Genomic DNA, 8,621 nt, shown 5'->3' on the forward strand with positions numbered 1-8,621 from the left:
TATGGGCTCTGGGAAGGTAGAGAAAGACCTCGTCTGATTTATATCTACCTCTTCTACACGTGGGATCCTGCATGTATATAGTAAGTGTCCACCAGTATTTTATGAGAACCATGCCAGGTGAGAGAGAAGCTCTCAGGAAGACCTGGGCTCACATGGTTCCCCTTCACATAGCCTATGGTAGTTAAATTGGACTCTTAGCTATTTCCCAGTCTTACCCCTCACTCTCTCACCTCCACATATTTGCACCAGCTGATTCTTCCTTTCTCCTCTCTGTTGAAATCCTCCTTTTCCTTCAAGGCAGGGCTCAGGTACTTGTTCTCCAGAAAGTCTTCCCTGACTCCCTTGGAAGGAAGGAGTCTTTCCCTTGCCTTCAGATCATTTTGCCTGGGTCTCTAGTTCTCCCCTATCACATTCTCCCCTGTATCATACTGACTTGTGGGCGTATCTGAGACACCCCATCAGGTCATGAATTCCTCCAGAGCAGGGTCTGCATAGCCTTTCATCTAGCAGCAAGCAAGGGGGTCACTTCCCTGTTGCAGGACCTCATTGGCTTACACTTGGGCCACAGCCTGCTGCTGGGTCTCCTGGCCTTAAATCTCATCCTGCTCCAGACGACTGTACACTCAGCTGCCAGAAGCCCAGCACTGACCGCCGTCACTCCTTCTGCCCCCTTTCCCGAGCTCCAGGATCAAACAGAAAATCCTCTGCTTCGCTTGGGAAGCCCTTCACAGCCCACCTGGCCCTTCCCGTCTTTCCAGTCCCTCTACACCTTTGGTCATTGCTGTTCGGCCGTTTCAGCTGGGTCCAGCTCTTGGTGACTCCATTTGGGGTATTCTTGGCCAAGATACTGGAGTGCTTTGCCATTTCCTTCTCCTCTTGCTCTCCACCACCAATGCTATGATCTGGTGACACTGGATTTCTCCCACAGCATGCTCCATCACCTGACTGCTGTGTCCCCTCCTCCCTCCCCCTCCCAGTTTCCCTCAAGACTCAGCTCAGATCCCAGTGCTGACCAAGCTCTCCCTCCACCTCCTACAGCTAGCCACTTCCCTCTGAGATAACCTCGCATTTGTGTCTAACATCATTTGTATGCATGGAGGTGTCCGCATGTTGTCTCTGCCCTTAGACCATGAGCTCCTTAAGGGCGGGGACCATGTTTTTGCCCTTTTGTGGTACTCCCAGCATGTGGCAAATTGTCTGGCATGTTGTAAGAGCTTAATAAATGTTTGAAGTCAGGACTTGAGTTCAAATGCAGCCTCAGACACTTACTGACTATATAGTATTGATTGATTCCCTTTACCTCTGCCTCAATTTCCTCATCTGGAAAATGGGGACAATAATAGCAGCACCTCCCCGGGCGGTTGTGAGGATCACATGAAATCATATTTGCAAAGCTTTCAGCATGGTGTTTGGCACACAGTAAGCACTTAACATCAGAGTTTAATGAACATCTTAAAAACTGAATTGAGTTATGAAAGCTAGAGTTGGATGGCTACTTGTAGAAGGTGATTCTTGAGGGATTTGGGCTAGATACTTAGCATAGCCATGCAGAGGCTGGGCCTGGAGTCAGGAAGACCTGGGTTCAAATCCACTCAAAACACTTACTAGCTGTGTGACCCTGGGCAAGTCACTTAACCTCTCTCTGCCTCAGTTCCTCATTTGTAAACTGGGGATCCATAACAGCACCTCCCTCCTGGGGTTGTTATGAGGACCAACTGAGATAATATTTGTGAAGCACTTTGCCACATAAATGCTGGATGTCATCATTAAACCTCGGAGGCCTTTCTGAGCTGCGACTTATACAGTACCAGCTGACTTTTCCCAACTAGGTACACACACACACACACACACACACACACACACACACACACACACAGGCCCTCGCGGATGGTTTCATCAAAGACAATGTGGTAGACTGGCACTATCAGGAGACCTGGCTCCTAACCCCAGCTCTTTCACTCCTATGTGACCTCAGCCAGCTCACTGCACCTTTACAATCCACCTTAATCTACCTTTCTTCTCCCCTCCTCTCCCCTCTTCTCCCCTCCCCTCATTCCCTCTCCTCTCCTCCCTTCCCTTTCTCTCCCTTCCTCTCCTCTCCTCCCCTCCTCTCCTCTCCCCTTTCCTCCCCTCTCTTCCTTTCCCTTCCTCTCTCTCTCTCCTCTCTCCCCTCCTCTCCCCTCCCCCCTCCTCTCATTCTCTCTCCTCCCTTCCTCTCCCTTCCTCTCCTCTCCTCCCCTCTCCTTTCCCCTCCTCTCCTGAAGAGTTGGATGAGATGGCTGTCATAGAATTCTCTCGAGTTTTGGGGAGAGGCAGCACCTCTACAGTTGGGGTCTGATGATGGCAGGTCAAAGATAGGAGGCCAGAGTGAGATAAAGAGATTCATTAGCATACTAAAGACTCTTGCTGATAGCAAATTCTAATTCCTGGGACACAGATTTGCTCTTTTTAACTTTTCAGGTTCTCTTAGGGTTCATATCCAATCAGAACATTCTTCAGCGCCTTAAGACAGAAAAAGGAAGCCTTTCACAGGCGAGGGAGGGGCAGAGAAAGAGAGGGATCAATTACGGGAGAAGAGGGGACTATTTGGAACCGAGCTGGTAGGATTTATGATGAGAAAACATTCCCTATTCAGGGGCAGGAGACAAGAGAAAGAGGCCAGATACGATTCTGAGAGCAGTCTGTTTAGACGAAGCTACACAGGGTCTCTTATCGAAAGCCAGCAAATAGTTTGTACCATAGTGAATGACACCATCCTCTCTTACCAGGTCCTCGAAAAGGGGTTGGGGACTTTCTAATGCTAGGTCACCGTCTATCAAGATGTCACAAAATAATTGTGGCTCCAATTTCCCCCCACGCGGAGGAAAAGTTTTTTTCTGGTAGAGATCCTGGGATTGCATGTTGTATCAGAGGGGAAGTCACATAAGACGCAATCCAGTGGGAAGAGCCCTTAAATCCTGGCTCCCCGTGACAGACCATGTGATCTTAGACACATCCTTGCACCTGTCTGGGCCCCTTTCTTCATTTATAAAAATAAAAGGGTTGATCTCAACAATTTCAAAGGTTCCTTCCTTCCCTCAATCTTATGATCCAATCATCTGCCTCACATGTCCTTTCCCACTGAGGCTCCATGATTCTTGGGGAGGGAGAATGCTGCACTAAGAATCATGGAATTTTCATCAAGACCTGGAGTCAGAAGATTTGGGTTCACATTGCCATACTAGCTGTGTGACTGAGATTTTCACTATCTCAGAATTATGGAGAGGATCTAGTCTGGCATGAAACAAATTCTCCTCTGAGTAGTCGGTCATTGAACCCCTTGAACCAACTAGCTGTATGACACTGGGGCCCCCGTCCCTTCCCCTGTAAAACAGAGCTAAGGGCACTTGCCCTCGACCCCTCCCAGAGCTGCCCTGGGGACCAAATACAATAAGAATTGTCCACGGAAGCTCTCTGAGAAGTCAAAAGTGCTGTAGAGGCTCACATCTGGCAGGAATGCAGAAATCTAGCTGTGCTCAGCCTCAAGCACAGACCTGAGAAAGGGAATCAGCAATTGGAAATTAACTGTTCAATAGCTAACAAGGGGCAAAGTGGTGTAGATGTATCCAAAAGCCTGAGTAGATATGTGACTAACAAAGCAGATTTTCTAGTGGAAGCATAGGAAACAGGAGTCCCAGACCCATTTGGAGGAAGCCTGGGAGGCTGGGCTGAGGAAGAAAGAAATCAGGCAGGTGAATGTTCAACCACAGCCTGATTTTGGCGGCTCTCAGTCACAGACTTAGAGACTGTTAGAGTTGGAAGGGACTCCAGAACACAGACGGCCTCGGTTTCCTTCCCTGTAAAATAAAGAGGCTGGACTCATCAATCTTCTAGCTCAAACAGCCTGACTCAAACCCCTAGCACTGATCTCCCCCACTCCCCCAGCTTGGTCCTTTGGCGGGACGGGGAGGAGGACTGCTCCCCCCGTGAAGAGAGAATCCAACCACAAGCCAGGCCAAGCCCAGCTCTGGTGGGCAAACACTAGCCAAGGCTCTGCTGCTGCCTCTGCCTCGGAGGGTTTCAGGGTTGGATTCTCGTCTCTCTCAGCAACTGTCTCTTGGTGACTGACTTTCTCTGACTGCGTCCTCGGGCTCTGTTCAGGCTCATTCTTCCCTCCCTGAGTATCTCTCCTGTGACCACCTCTGTCTTTGGTGGAACTGGGTCAGTTTCTCTTTGATAGATTTTCTGTCCCCCCCCCCGCCCACCCGCAATTCTGCAGCTCTCTCTCTGTCTCTAAGCCACCATCTCCCTGCTCTGTCTCTCCCTGTACCTCTAGAGTCTCTGGGGCACTTACCCCATCTCTGCCTTGCTGCCTTTTCCTTGTCTCCATCTCTGTGGCCACTCCCGACCCCCTCTACCCGTCCCTGTGTCCATCCATCACCCTCAGTGTTCCTCGCTGTCTCGGCGTCTTTCTCTCCCCTCCCTACCTTCACGTCTGTCTGTGTGTCTCCTCCCTGTCTCTGTCACCTTCCCTCAGCCGGTCTCCCTGTCTCTCTCCCCATCTCTCTACTTGGATTGCCCTCCTCCAGTCTCTCGATCTTCATCACCATCCCCTCCCCTCCTGGGGTCCCTGGGGTCAGCGCTATCTCTTGGTCTCCCATCTTGCCCACCAGCCCTGGCCCCTCTTCCTGGAGTTCTCTCTTCAGCTTTGCTTCTCTCCCTTTCTCCACGTGGTTCTGTTCATCTTAGTATCTGTCTCTGTCTGTCTTTTATCTCAGCCCCTGTTTGTCTGTCTCCACCTCCCCATTGATGTCTCTACCTCTCAGTCTCCCAGGGCTCCATCCCAGCACCTGCCTCTCTGACTTCAGCCCCGTGTTCTCATCAGTGGTTATCTCTGTCATCTCTGTCTACCAATGTCTCTGTTTCCATATCTCAGTTTGTCCCTTCTCTATCTCCTTGTCAACGCCTCTGTCTTTCAGCCTCTGTCCATCTCTGCCCAGGTCTCTGTCTCTCTTTTCATGTCTCTGTCTTCCAGACTCCGCCTGTCTCTATGTCTCTGTGTCCAGGTCTTTGTCTCTCTCTGTCCCCGTGATGTCTCTATTTCTGTCTCCCATCCTGTTTCTCTGTCCAGGTCTTTATCTCTCTGTCTCCCTGTCTCTGTCTCTCTGTCTCTGTCCCTTTGTCCAGGTCTCTGTCTTCAAGCCTGTCTCTCTCTGTCTCTGTGACGTCTCTGTCTCTGTCTAAATCTCTGTCTCTTTCCATGTCTCTGTCTTCGTCTGTCTCTCTGTCTGTGACGTCTCTGTCCCTGTGACATATCTGTCTCTGTCTCTGTCTCTGTGACATCTCTGTCTTTCCCTGTGTTGTCTCTCTGTGTCTGGCCCTGTGACATCTCTGTCTGTCTCTGTCCCTGTGACATCTCTGTGTCTCTGTCTCTGTCCCTATGACGTCTCTGTCTCTCTGTCTCTGTGACCTCTCTGTCTCTCTCTGTCTTTCCCTGTGTTGTCTCTCTCTGTGTCTCTGTCTCTATGACATCTGTCTCTCTGTCTCTGTCCTTGTGACGTCTCTGTCTCCCTGTCTCTGTCCTTGTGATGTCTCTGTCTCCCTGTCTCTGTCCCTGTGACGTCTCTGTCTCTGTCCCTGTGACCTCTCTATCTCTCCCTCTTTCCGTGTTGTCTCTCTCTGTATCTCTGTTTGTGTGACATCTCCGTCTCTCTGTCTCTGTCCCTGTGATGTCTCTGTGTCTCTGTCTCTCTGCCTCTGTCCCTGTGATGTCTCTGTCTCCCCCTTTTTCCCTGTGTTGTCTCTCTGTGTCTCTGTCCCTGTGACATCTCTGTCTCTCTGTCTCTGTGATGTCTCTGTCTCTCCGTGTCTTTCCCTGTGTTGTCTCTCTGTCTCTGTCTCTGTCCCTGTGACGTCTCTGTCTCTCCCGCTTTCCCTGTGTTGTCTCTCTCTGTGTCTCTGTCCCTGTGATGTCTCTGTCTCCCCCTCTTTCCCTGTGTTGTCTCTCTCTGTGTCTCTGTCCCTGTGATGTCTCTGTCTCTCCCTCTTTCCCTGTGTTGTCTCTCTCCGTGTCTCTGTCCCTGTGACGTCTCTGTCTCCCTGTCTCTGTCCCTGTGACGTCTCTGTCTCCCTCTCTTTCCCTGTGTTGTCTCTCTGTCTCTGTCCCTGTGATGTCTCTGTCTCTCTGACATCTCTGTTTCTGTCCCTGTAACGTCTCTGTCTCTGTGTGTCTTTCCCTGTGTTGTCTCTCTCTGTCTCTGTCCCTGTGATGTCTCTGTCTCTCCCTCTTTCCCTGTGTTGTCTCTCTCTGTGTCTCTGTCCCTGTGATGTCTCTGTCTCCCCCTCTTTCCCTGTGTTGTCTCTCTCTGTGTCTCTCTCTCTGTGATGTCTCTGTCTCTCTGTCTCTGTCCCTGTGATGTCTCTGTCTCTCCCTCTTTCCCTGTGTTGTCTCTCTCTGTGTCTCTGTCCCTGTGATGTCTCTGTCTCCCCCTCTTTCCCTGTGTTGTCTCTCTCCGTGTCTCTCTCTCTGTGATGTCTCTGTCTCTCTCTCTCTGTCCCTGTGACGTCTCTGTCTCTCCCTCTTTCCCTGTGTTGTCTCTCTCTGTCTCTCTGTCCCTGTGACATCTCTGTCTGTCTCTGTCCCTGTGACCTCTCTGTCTCTCCGTCTTTCCCTGTGTTTTCTCTCTCTGTATCTCTGTTTCTGTGACATCCCTGTGACGTCTCTGCCTCCGCTCTCCGCACCTCACCCCCCCCGCTATATTGGGGCTCCTCTCAATCGCCGTTCTTGCCCTACTTCCGTTCCCGCCTTTTTTTCTTCACCCACGGCACGCATGCGTTCTCACGTTCGCGCTTGCTGGAGCCCGGACATTGGATCTGCTTGGCGACCAGTGACGTCATGGAGCTCTACGAGTTTCGATTGGCGAACATGCTCCGGACCATAGGATTTCCACTCTCTTTCCAACACCTCCCACACACACCTTCCTCTTGGCAAGCATTCGGAAGTCGAGACAGAAGCTCAGAGACAAGTGGTCCCGCTTCACTCAACAACTGGTGACGTCATCCAGAAAGTGAGCTGCGTGATTGGCTAACCGTTCCTCGGCTCAAAGGAACTCTCCCTTCCTGCCTCTTATGACTAGTGCCAGCACCGCATGCGCTGAGGCCGTTAGACTGCGGCGCGAGGCGCCAGGTGGCGCGTGGCCCTTGGAACCGCTCAGCAACTCGTGACGTCACCTAGGCCTCGAGCTTCCTGATTGGCTGTCCGTTTGGCTCCAAGGATTTCTGCTTTCTCTCGTTCTACGCGGCTGCCAACCCTTAGCCCGCGCGGAGACCCCGGGGGCGGACGTTGAGCCGCCTCGCGGCCTGATTGGCCACGCCTCGCCCGCGAGGATTCAACTCAACTGGAAGCTAGAGGACCTCAAAGCCTTGGCCAACAGAGGGAGGGAGGGAGGAAAGGGAGCAGAAGGCGTGAGGGGCGTGGCCACGTAGGGGGCAGGGCCAGCGGGAGGAGGGCAGGGCGGGGCTAGGGCTCCCACTCAGGGGCTGCGGGTCCGCCAGCCACGCAGAAACAATGAAGCCAAGCCTCAGTGGGAGACCAGAGATTCAGGAGGACAGAGACTTACAGCGAGAGAGAGCCAGAGACCTGGCGGGAGAGACATGCACAGGGAGAGAGACAGGAAGAGATCAAGAGAGACAGGAAGCGACCAAGACAGAGACAAGAAGAGACAGAGAGACAGGAAGAGACCAAGACAGAGACAAGAAGAGACTAAGAGAGAAAGAGACTGATGGAGACAGGAAGAGACCAAGAGAGAGAGAGAGAGAGACAGGAAGAGACCAAGAGAGACACTGAGAGAGACAGGAAGAGACCAAGAGAGAGACTGAGAGAGACAGGAAGAGACTAAGAGAAAGAGACTGAGAGAGACAGAGAGACAGGAAGAGACCAAGAGAGAGACAAGAAGAGACCAAGAGAGAAAGAGACTGAGAGAGACAGGAAGAGACCAAGAGAGAGACTGAGAGAGACAGGAAGAGACTAAGAGAGAAAGAGACTGAGAGAGACAGGAAGAGACAGAGAGAGACAGAAAGAGACCAAGAGAGAAAGAGACTGAGAGAGACAGGAAGAGACCAAGAGAGAGAGAGATACTGAGAGAGACAGAGAGACAGGAAGAGACCAAGAGAGAGACAAGAAGAGACCAAGAGAGAAAGAGACTGAGAGAGACAGGAAGAAACCAAGAGAGAAAGATACAGAGAGACAGAGAGACAGGAAGAGACTAAGAAAGAGACTGGGAGAGACAGGAAGAGACCAAGAGAGAAAGAGACTGAGAGAGACAGGAAGAGACCAAGATAGAGACTGAGAGATACAGAGAGACAGGAAGAGACTAAGAGAGAAAGAGACTGAGAGAGACAAGAAGAGATGAAGAGACCAAGAGAGAAAGAGACTGAGAGAGACTGAGAGACAGGAAGAGACCAAGAGAGAAAGAGACTGAGAGAGACAGGAAGAGACCAAGAGAGAGACAGGAGGAGACCAAGAGAGAAAGACACTGAGACAGGAAGAGACTAAGAGAGAAAGACATTGAGAGAGACAGAGAGACAGGAAGAGACCGAGAGAGAAAGAGACTGAGAGAGACAGGAAAAGACTCAGGGAGAGC

General features: G+C 51.3%; 1 long non-coding RNA gene across 1 annotated transcript; it reads right to left on the reverse strand.

The window, feature by feature from the left end:
- Positions 1–2,730: 2,730 nt before the first annotated feature.
- On the reverse strand, positions 2,731–7,932 carry LOC110197887 (uncharacterized). Its single transcript, XR_002321585.2, has 2 exons — positions 6,822–7,932; positions 2,731–3,836 (listed from the first exon to the last, which is right to left on the reverse strand). It is a non-coding gene; the product is annotated as an uncharacterized LOC110197887 (long non-coding RNA).
- Positions 7,933–8,621: the final 689 nt, after the last annotated feature.

This window comes from Phascolarctos cinereus, unplaced genomic scaffold (genome assembly GCF_003287225.1).
Source record: "Phascolarctos cinereus isolate Bilbo 61053 unplaced genomic scaffold, phaCin_HiC Scaffold_726;HRSCAF=1367, whole genome shotgun sequence".
Taxonomy (NCBI): domain Eukaryota; kingdom Metazoa; phylum Chordata; class Mammalia; order Diprotodontia; family Phascolarctidae; genus Phascolarctos; species Phascolarctos cinereus.